Source organism: Bos javanicus, chromosome 13, assembly GCF_032452875.1.
Source record: "Bos javanicus breed banteng chromosome 13, ARS-OSU_banteng_1.0, whole genome shotgun sequence".
In the NCBI taxonomy this organism is placed as follows: Eukaryota; Metazoa; Chordata; class Mammalia; order Artiodactyla; family Bovidae; genus Bos; species Bos javanicus.
In genome coordinates, this window is record NC_083880.1 from 67,028,061 (window position 1) to 67,039,777 (window position 11,717).

Genomic DNA, 11,717 nt, shown 5'->3' on the forward strand with positions numbered 1-11,717 from the left:
TTTGTGAAGGATGCAGGGCAATTTCCAACAGGCTGAGCCTGTTTCATGCATAGTGAGATGCCCAGAATCCCTGGTCCTTGTCCCTAAATGTCACTAGGGCCCCCAGTTGTGTGTGACAGCCCAAAATGACCCTGTGAGTATGTTAAATGCCCCGCTAGAGAACTACTGACTTAAATCGACTTCATCACAATTTTGTCTTCATCCCAAACGCATTTGTTGGCATTTGGGTTCAAGTACAGGAGTTGATATTCACTCTTATTGTATTTCATCTTCGTATAGTCAGCCCATTGTTCCTGTTGATCAAAGTCTTTGGACTCCCTGGTTCTGATACCCAGCGTCCTGTTGCCCCTCCCCCTTCCCAGATACCCTGGAAAGGGCTATCTTTCCACCTTAAAATGATGGATAGACAGTCGAACAGGATGGAGCTGGGACAGAACCCTATGACAGTCCATTTTAGACTTTTGCTCAGGCCAGCGGGGAGCTGACATCTGATATTTTCTGGCTGCTGGTTATTTGTTGGTCTCATAGGATGCAGCCCACATTGCATCAGCTTGTTCTTAAGTAGAATGCTTAAATGCTGGAACTTCATAAGAGCAGAAGGAGCACAAGTGAGAACAGAAAACTGACTTGCCCAAGGTCGTTCGGCAACTGATAGTCCCAGCTGGGGTACAGCTGGTTTCCCCAGAACTGACCCACTCCAGGCTCCAGGAGATTTACATTCCTCTGATGGCTACTCAGAAGCCGAGGGTGGACCATGCACTGCTCCGAGCTGGCCTAAAAAGGGGTGGAATCCAGGAGCCTCTCCCAGCCAAGGGCAAAGTGTCCACAAGTCTATTTTGGCATCTGGCTTGTCTCTGGAGGATGGGCAGGGGGCCAGCACTCCATGGAGTGTGTGGGATGAGTGCTCACGAGATTAGACACCAGCAGCTGCCTTCTCAGGCATCCAGGACAGACTGGCGGACACAGCCCTGCGACGGGTGGCCCAAGCAGCATCGCCATCCTTCAGCCCTCTGTTTCCCTTTTTGTAAAGGGAAAGCTATTTCTCCTCCCTTGCTCACCTCCCAGGGCTATTGTCAAGAGCCAGCAAGGAGGACCTTCTAGAACATTCCAAAGACATTGTCTTTTACTCTGGATGAGATGAGAGACAATGAAAGGTATTTGAGCAGACAAGTGATTTGACTTAGGTTTTAACAGGGTGTTCTGGATTCTGTGTGTGGGAGGAGCGGCTGCATGAGAGGACTGCCTCAGTCATCCAGGTGAGCGATGACGTTGGCAGTTGGGCAGGTGGTGATACCTGTGGATATATCTCTTTTTATTTTTGGCTGTGCCATGCAGCTTGCAGGGTCATAGTTCCCCCAACCAGGGATTGAACCTGTTTCCCTGCAATGGAAGCACAGAGTACTAACCACTGAAGAACCGGAGAAGTCCTTATTTGGATGTATCTTGAAGTAGTGCCAATAAGATTTGCTAACAGATTGAGAGACAAGCATCAGAGAGGATTCCAGGTGGGACTTCCCTGGCAGTCCCATGGTTAAGACTCTGCATTTCCACTGCAGAGGACATGGGTTCAATCCCTGGTCGGGGATCTAGGATCTCGCATGCCATGTGGGGCAGCTAAAAAGAAAATTATCACAAGGATTTTGACTAAGGAAGGAGGCAGTTGTTACTGTCTACAATGGGATGGCTGTGGGAGGAGCTGGACTGGTAGCCTAGAGCAAAAGTTTGGTTTGGGACCTGAGAAGTTTGAGTTGCCTCAAGTGGAAACATCAAGTTGATCGTCATTGAATAAATAACCCCTGCTGTCTCTCCCAGAGAAGCACTTGACTCCGACGGCATGCACTTGAATTGGTGATGATATCTTCATAGAAAATTGGCATCTGGGACTTCCCTGGTGGTCCAGTGGTTAGGGTTATGTGCTTCCACTGTTCAATCCTTGGTCGGGGAACTAAGATCCCACGTGGGACACTATGCTGTCAAAAAAAAAAAAAAATCAGTATCTGTATCTGGAATATCCATCCCTCCTCCCCTGATTGTTTTCTTTCTTTACTTGGCTCCTAAATACACGGGCCTCATCTCCCACCTGTCTCTCTTTGTGCCTCAGGTCCAGCCCCGCTCGATGGTATCTGCTTTCTTTCTGAAATGTCCAGCCTGAGTTCTAAATACTCGAGGGTGGCCTGTATCTAACATCATGGGCTTCCTTGGTGGTTCAGATGGTAAAGAATCTGCCTGCAATGTGGGAAACCTGGATTTGATCCCTGAGTTGGAAAGATCTCCCGGAGAAGGAAACGGCAACCCACTCCAGTATTCTTGCCTGGGAAATCCCACGGACAGAGGAGCCTGGCGGGCCACAGTCTATGGCTTCACAAAAGAGTTGGACACAACTGAGTGACTAACACTTAACACATCCCAACCCTACCCTCTCTGGTGTGTGAACATCCACTCAGTTGTCGTCACGTTATATGGTAACAGTTGCTGCTGCTGTAGTTGTCTAGTCCTTAAGTCATGTCTGACTCTTTTGTGACCCATGGACTGTAGCCCACCAGGTTCCTCTGTTCATGGAATTTCCCAGACAAGAATACGGGAGTGGGTTACCATTTCCTCCACCAGGGGTTCTTCCTGACCCAGGGATCAAATCTGCATCTCCTGTATTGGCAGGCGGATTCTTTACCGCTGTGGGAAAGTCCCAGGGTAACAGACAGACACTTTATTTAAGTGGGCTGTGGATGCGAAAGAGCTCTGGAACCCATTCCTGCTGCTAAAAGCTGAGAAGTTAGTGAGCTGCTGAGTCTGTTTCCTCATCCGTAAAGTGAGCAGAAGGTCCTTTCTGCGTGGGAAGGAAGATAATCAGGGTGAGGCTTAGAACTGTGTCTTCCTGCCACTGACTCAGAGTCCAATGGGCTTTTGAGTTGGGTTTCTGAGATTTAGCCTCAACCCATCAGTTGCACTGGAAGGAATTCTCAACACCAGATGGTTCTAGCTCCCAGCCTCCAAGAAATCCAGAACTTACAACTGGGCAATGGCTTTCCTATGTCACCAAGCAACACAGGGTAGAACTGGCTCCCCGGCGCTCCTGACCCCAGTCCAAGTCATCGCCCTCACCCCCACCTACCCCTACAACATGCACACACCCTCAGGGTCTCTTAACCTACAGTAAAGCGCTCCATCCCCCCAGTCCTCCACCTTCTCCATGTTCTGCCTTGCCCGGGAGTCTCCCTCTGTTCTCTTCTCTCCCTCCTGGGACACTCTCCCTGTCTGTCCTGCTGCTCATCTCTTTGGCATTGCTCAAGCCCCCATGAACTAGACTTTCAAGAAAGGGTCTGGACTTTGGGTCTCCCACAGGTCTCTGAACCTAAGTACAAACTTATTATAGAGCCTTGGCTGTGTGCCAAGTGAATATACTATCACTTATCCAAGCTTCTTAGCAACTCCAAGACATGGACATTATTCTTAGTCCCATTTTAAAGATGGGTAAACTGAGGCCCAGCAAAGTTAGAAGGCAGAGCTAGGATTTGCAAAAGCAGCCATCAGGCTCTTCACCAACATGCTATACTTTTCCAGAGATCTCACCCTGGTCAAGCCCTACGGTCACTGCTACAGGCAGACCCCTTGGCCCTCACAGCTACTAGTCTCTGGCCTAAGAGAACCAGGCTCCTGAGGGTGGCCTCCAGGGAAGATACGTCGAGGCTGAAAAGCAGGAAATGCCAAAGTTGAGCCTGGCCAGGCCAGGGTCACCCCCTGGTAACTCCCGCCCCAGCTGAGGCTTGGCTGTGCCAGGGACTGGGCTGAGCCCTGAGGCTAAGGAGGAGCCTCCCCCAGGGAAGTCCAGGCACTGAAAAACAAGCCTCCTCCCTCTCTGCCAGCTCAGCTTGCCCAGCCCTGCTGGGGGCCTGGTGGCAAGGCCGCCCTCCCCGAGGCTGAGGCTGTGCTTGGCAGGACGTTCAGCCCCAAGAGTTTGAGGCTCCCAGCCCTGCCTTGAGCTCTGGTTTCCTCTTCTGAAAACAGACTCCTGTTGTCTCCCTAGACATGTCTTGGCCCTTCGTTTTCCCCAGGGCCATGGGACAGGGAGAGGAGACTCCGAAGGCCCATGCAGACTTCTAAGATGCCCATTTATCCACTGGGGAGACTGAGGCAGTGAGTGTGGATGTGACTTACCCAAGGTCAGTGAGCCAGCAAAGTAGACATGTGTCGGACTCTTGAGCCCAGCTCTCTACACAGCCCAGGGCCTCCCCAAGGAGGCAGGAAGAACCTGGGTGGGGCAGGGGGCGGGGGTGGGGGTGGGCAATGTGTATGTGAAATCCCCAAAGGGAAGGGCATCAGTAGCTCCCTCAGGACCTGCCAAATGCTCCCATGATGCCAAGGCCCACAATTTCCCGGTCATGAGAGAGTTAAGACAGGGCCCCTTGGGACTGAAACCACTTCCTTAGAAAAGAACAAACCAACATGAAATGAAACCCCAAACCAGAAAACCCCACAATGAGCAGTTGGATCCACTGCCGATCCTGACCCTTGAGCTACATACTTACATGATAAATCCAGGAGTGGCTTGATGTCTTCATTCATTCATTTACCAAACAGTTGTTCGACCACCTACTGTATTCCAAACCCTATGCTGGGCATTTGGGATTCAGTGATGAGCAAACCAGTTCCAGTTCTCCTGGAGGCAGACTAGAAAAGAGGCAGTTACCAAAAGGCACGTATGTGGCCAGCTCTATGTTGGGTCAGGAACAGGAGACTCTGAGTCAGTGCCCAGAGAAATCACCAAACCTTACCTGGGGGAAGAGCATGGTCAGGGAAGGCTTCCAGCAGGAGGTGATATTGGAGCTGGGCTTTGAAGGATGTGTAGGAGTTTGCTGGGCAGGCATAGGAAAACAGCAGGTTCAAAGGCCTGGAGGAGCGGGAGAGTGCAGCTTCTTTAAATAACAGCCAGAAAGCCAGTCATCCTAAAGTAAGGCTTGGGGAAACCATGCAGATCCCTGATGCTTTTGTCTCTGAGTACCCTGACACATGCTCTGACCCAGACAAGGGAAAGAGGATGCTGTGAGTATGCCAGGGTCAGGACCAAGGACACTCAGCAGAGATTGGAAGTTGAAAGCTGGTCAGTTTCTTCCAGGCTCTTCCAACTCCCTCCCAGACACAAGAAATGGGGCTTCTGGCAGCCTGAGGCAGCCCAGGACAGAGACCCAGGTAATGGCTGTGGAAATGAGTGTGGACCAGAAGCTGGTGTGCAGGAAGCAGAAAAGGGATCTGAGGATGTGGGCAGAGCATATCCTGAGAGTTTCTGAGCTACCATCCCAGCCTCTGGGCCAGTCCCTGTGGGCTCCTTGTCACCTACAAAATGCTCCTGCTCTGTCCACACCTCTGCACGTGCTGTGTGCGTTCAATCAACCAACAGTCATCGAATCCCTGTGACACAACCACTGTGTGTTAGGCTCTGGCAACAGGGATGACTGGAACAGCCCTGCATGGTCCCTGCCCTGTTCGAGGTTAGAGCCTGGCTGGGGACGAAAATGCCAGATTGTCACTGAAGAGATGTGGACCTGGAAGGGAGACAGTGTTACTCTCTGAGAACAGAGGAACTTGACCTAAACCAAGGGTATCAAGGAGGGCTTCCTGGAGGAAGGGATGCCTAAGGAGGATCTGAAGGAGGAAGGGGCACAATACAGGCAGTGGGATCAGAGCCTTTCCTCTTGGGAGATGGGTCTTGTTCAGGACACTTGAACAAGCCAGTTCCCTGGGCTGAGCCTCAGTTTCCTCATCTGCACAATGGTGCAGAGGAGGCTTGAATTTCCAGCTCTGATCCCAGGCTCAAAACACTCACTGAGCAGTGAGAACAGCAGCTTTCTCAGGACTCTCAATGACCTCTCACTCTGCGACCCACGCCTTCCTCCTTGTGCCCTCTGTGACCTCTGTGCTTATCAGTCTGACTGCTGAATTCTGCCACATATGACGCTTAGGGTTGTGAAACAACTGCCCATTTCCCCCAAAGGCTGCCAGTTCAGACTCCCTGGACTCAGGCCCTAGACAGCTATGCTTGCTTGCCCAGGAAATGTCAGTCCCCAGGGGATGCTGACCTGGGGTCATTGCTTCAAGGGCTCTTTCAGAAACAGCTCCATTTCTGGAGAAACCCTGACCTCAGGGATAGCAAACCTGGGTCCTGGACTCAGAGTTGACAGTGCCTTGGACAGCTTGTGACTGTATAGTCATTACATCTTATCCTTTTAGGGCTTTTAAACCTTCACTGTGTATTCATGAATTTCACAAATATTTACTGCATACCTACTATGTGCCAGGCACTGTTCTGGGCATTTAGAGAGACAGCAGTAGACAAAAACCAAGCAGGAAAATAAAAACAAAACCCTTGCCTTTGTGAACTTCACATTCTGTAAATGAGTTGACAAAAGAATGTACCACAATGTCGAGTGATAACAAGTGCTTTGCAGAAAAATGCAAAAAGGATAGAAGCTACTAAATAAGACAAGAAGGTCAAGGAAGAATTCCCTGAGGAGGCAAGAACTGAATAAAGCAAAAGTGGGAACTGTGGATATCTGGAGAAAGGGTACCACACAGAGGAGAAGGCACGTGCCAAGGTCCGAAGGCAGGGATGAATCAGGGAGAGCAAGAAGTAGTGTGATGGGAGTCCAGTGATGGAGATGGAGAGTGTTAAACATCAGAGTTGCGTTTGGGAGTGCGCTTTGTCAGGGTGAGAGTGTATGTATGTTTATGTGACAGAGAGAAAGAAAGAGAGACAGAGACACAGTCAGGGAAAGAAACCTAGAGACTCACATTCCTCTGTCTTTCTTTCACCTCCCCCTCCTCATCTTGACATTTCAAGATTACGGGGGTGGGGAGGAAGACAGATGATTAAATGATTTAAATGTGCAAGTAAAATAACAACTCAGTGAGCACATTATGCAAATCTATGCAATTAACATCACAAATGAGGTGAAGCCACTGGGGCCAGAAGAACTAATTTCTCTGGGGGCTCCAGCTCCATTCGTGCTCCTCCCCTTCATCCAGAAACTTGTCTGGGTGGAAGGGAGGTGCTCACAAGACTGAGCTCACAGGCTTGTAGGCTACAGGCTCATAGACTGAGGGTCTTTACCTTCCTTACTTCCTGCATCCTTCCTGCACTATCAGAAGCAGGAACAGATAATTGCTCTCTTTTGTTAAAGAAAAAAGTAAGGTCTGGAGAGGAGGAGGAGATTAGCACCTAGGTCTCTTGGGGTTAAACTTTCAGTTGAAAGTTTTCCATTTCATACCTTGGGGAGGTTTGAGCTTCTGGGAGGGGCAGCAGCTTTCTCAGGGCTTTAAGGAAGGCTAACTTTCAGCTGGGAGGGATTGAGGGCAGGAGGAGAAGGGGACGACAGAGGATGAGATGGCTGGATGGCATCATCGACTCGATGAACATGAGTTTGAGTAAACTCCGGGAGTTGGTGATGGACAGGGAGACCTGGCGTGCTGTGATTCATGGGGTCGCAAAGAGTCAGACATGACTGAGCGACTGAACTGAACTGAACTGAACTTTCAGTAAAGGATCAGTTGCTAATTGTTTCAGGCTTTGTGGGCCATACTTGATTGTGCCCTTGCCGGGTTAAAGCGGCCAAAGGAGATATGTAAATAAATGGGCATGGCTATATGATAACAAAGCTTTATTTACAAAAAAACAGACAGTGGGCCAAACCCACAGCTGTCCTTTGCAGTTGCTTTAAGAGATGTGGTTTAATCAGAGCTCCCCTGCAGCAGGGCAGCTAGCCACTGAGGTCTGTGGTACCCTAGGCAAGTCCCTGATCCCCCTGAACCCATCTCTCCATCTGAATAAGGATGGGATATTCTGGAAAAGGTTCTGGGTGAGGTTCAGCAAGGGGATGAGACCCACACCATGGGGGAGGGCTCAGGATGTTGGGTGGGGCAACCTCTAGCAGGGCCAGTATTCCTGTACTATCTCAGCATCACAAACCACCCAAAACTTTGTGGCCGAAGACAAGCGTTTTATGATACTTGCTGGTTCTGTGGTCCAAGAATTTGGACATGGCACAATTAGGGACAGTTTGTCCTGACCCATGTTGTCAACTGGAAGTGCTTGGAGGGTGATTCAGTGGCTGGAGGCTGAAATCACATGGAAGCAACCTCACTCACAGGTCTGGAGACTGATGCCAACTGTCAGCTAGGAGCTCAGTGGGGGCGGTCACCAAAACCCCTACATAGGGCCCCTCCTGGTGGTCCCTTTCTAGCTGGATAGTTTGGGGCTGCCTTGTAGCCTGGTGGCTGCATTCCCAGATGTTAGCAAGACAGTGATAAGGAAAAGTGAAAGTGAAGTCGCTCAGTCGTGTCCAACTCTTTGCGACCCCATGGACTGTTGTCTACCAGGCTTCTCTGTCCATGGGATTTTCCAGGCAAGAATACTGGAGTGGGTTGCCATTTCCTTCTCCAGGAGCTCTTCCCAACCCAGGGACTGAACCCAGGTCTCCCGCATTGTAGGCAGACGCTTTAGCGTCTGAGCCACCAGGGAAGTACAGTGATAAGGAAAGGATGTGGTTAAACCAGACTATGTCATATTTTGCAGAAGCAGAATAGCAGGCAATAAGAGAAAGTGTAGGAACTTCCTTGGCAATCCAATTGTTAAAACTTTGCCTTCCAATGCAGGGGGTGCCAGTTTGATCCCTGGTCAGGGAGATAAGATCCCACATACCTCATGGCCAAAAAAAACGGAAACAAAACATAAAACAGAAACAATATTGTAACAAATCCAATAAAAACTTTAAAAATGGTCCACTTTAAAAAAAAATCTTACCAAAAAAAAAAAAAAGAAAAGAGAGAGAGAGAGAGAAAGTGTAATATGCCCTGAATAAACTCAAGAACCAGAATGTGAATTTCAGAACCCCTCTGTGTTCTCTTTACTGATGATTTAGAGAAAGGTAAACGATAGCCTCCTATAGGTCTTCAGGTGGAAACAAAGAATAGATTTCAGTAGTTAGTGTTAGTTGCTCAGTCATGTCTGACTCTATGTGACCCCAAGGACTGTAGCCCACCAGGCTCCTCTGTCCATGGGATTTCCCAAGCAAGAACATTGGAGTGCGTTGCCATTTCCTTCTCCAGGGGATCTTCCTAACCCAGAGATCGAACCAGATCTTCTGCAAAAAAAAAAAAAAAAGAATGCAGGAACAAACAACTGTGATCAGGCGAAAGAAATAACTTCAGCAAAGATAAAAAATCAATCATAGGGCTCAGTGGTAAAGAATCTGCCTGCCAGTGCAGGAGACACGGGTTCTATCCCTGATCCAGGAAGATCCCACATGCCTCAGAGTAGCTAAGCCTGTTGGCCACAACTATTGAGCCTGTGCTCTAAGGCCCAGAAGCCACAACTACTGAGCCCATGAGCCCACCCTCTGCAACAAGAGAAGCCACCGCAAGGAGAAGCCTGCACATTGCAACTAGAGAAAAGCCCAGGCAGCAATAAAGACTCAGCACAGCCCAAAATAAATAAATAAAATTATTTTAAAAAATCAATCACAAAGACTCCTGGTTCTGTTTCAAAGGTAGAGATCAGCCTGAAGCACATTTTTGAGTGGTGTTGCAGGCTCCAACCCCCCTTGAGCACTCATCCACCAGACTAACCGGAGCCTAAAGAATGATGATACTGACTTTTGCTGACCCTGGTGACTTCATTCAACTAACTGCCTGGATTTTGACAACCTAGAGTAAGCTTTGCATCATTCTAACGCTAAAATCTCCAGCCCAAGGGTGGGGATTACCACCATGTTGTCATACCGTGCAAGTGGGTCTCAAACTCCACCTCTATGTGGAAGGTCACACTTGCCTTTCCATGAATACGCTTGCAGCCTTAGCTTAAACGTTCCTTAATCTTGCTGTTTGGGAGATCGTACTTTGAGAGCTAACTCCTGTCCCCTTACTTGTCACAAGTGCTTTTGCTTTAATGAAAGTACTTGGTGTGTACTTTCCATTGGCTAAGCACCCTAAGCGATAGACCCACTGCATCCATTAACAATGGCTGCCCTGGGTTTTTGTTGCAGAGCACAGGCTTTAGACCACAAAGGCTCAGTAACTGTGGCACTCGCTGACTTCTCTAGTTGTGGTCCGTTGTCTGAGTTGCGTCTCGACAGGTGGGATCTTAGTTCCCCAACCAGGGATCAAACCTGCTTCCCCTGCATCGGAAGGCCGGTTCTTAACTACTAGACCACCAGGGAAGTCCCTAGATTTGCATTTTTTCTGATCTGTGCTCAATAGAAGAGTCAGGGTCACGTGGTAAGAAAAGCAAGTGAGATGGTAGGGGCTGTCACAGCCGCCTTTGGGAAATGCAGTCTGCCCCACACACGTGTTGTAAGGGCCCCAGAGTGGGGCCGGGGCCTGGGATCCCCTGGGTCAAGGCGGCGTCGGCACTGTCACTGGAGCCCACACTGCTCGGATCCCTCCCTCAGACCCAATCATGACCTTTCTGGTCGAATCCGGCTCATGCTCAGTCTTGGACCTCCTTGCAGAGCTAATCTTGGGGCCCTTCCTGCAGTGGAAACATATTAGCAGAGTGGCTAAGCCTTTTTCCTACAAACAATGAAGGAAACAAGAAGAAAACCCCCACCCACACAACAGCCCCGGTGATCCCAGCTTTGCAGGATGGTTGGCCAAGCAGATAGGGAAACGTTGAGACGAAACCAGCTGCAAAATCCTTCCTTGAGCCACAGAACGTGGTTTTGTGTTGAGGGTTGAAGGCTGGAGCTGGGATATCCTGGCCTGGACCCAGAAAATAGGGCCTCTCGGAGAGCAGATGGTAGAAATAGGCCCCCTGTAAGAGGTCAAGAGTACCCCAGGGGCACAGGGTCATGAGCAGATTTCAGAGAAAGAATCACTGAGATCAGGGCTGCTGAGATTCAGCGGGGAGACATGAGAGGCAGGCCGGCATTCAGGTAGATTAGCGCTGGCTCCCTGATCCAGATGATTCCAGACTTCCACCTCCTCCACCATCTAATACTTTCCCTAGCAACTGGAGGAGAATCCAGGGCTTACAGAAGGGAGTGACTTTCCTGGCGTCTCACCAAAGGCCGAGCTGGGACTTAAATCTGAGGCCCCATCTCCTTCCACGGAGGTAGCCCAGCAGAGGCTTCTTGGGGTTCAGAATCCCTTGTAAATAGGTCATTAATAATGATGCTACCTCCCACACATGGCCCTCCAAGGCTGAGAATTACATACATCTCCTTCAACCCTATGACAGCCCTGAAGGCTATGGACTCTTACTGGTATCCTCTCTTTCCAGAGGAGGAAATAACTTATAGGAAATAAATGATTGAGTGAGATGAAACACTAAATTCTCAAGTGCACATTTAGGGGGAGGGAAGTGACCCTCCCTGAGAGCACTGGGGATGCTGGGATAGTCCCAGCCCTTGCTCAGGCTCACTGAAGCTTCCTGTCTCAGGTCATTGGCAGCTGGAAATCCCAAGAGTCCCAGCCAGATGTGGCTATGTCCACAGGAGTTCACAGGGTGGGGGTGTGTGTGAAAGCAGGTGTTCCTTACAGGCATCTCATCCCCAGTTATCCTATTCCAGCTTCCTGGCCATTAGAACCAGGGTAAGTGCTCCCATTAGAAGAGATGGGCAAACTGAGTTCCACAGGAGAAACCAGGTCACCCCTTTTCTGGGGGGGAGTTGAGGGTGGAGAGCAGAAATTGCAGCTGGACCCTAGCTGACATCCTACCCACGGCTCCTTCC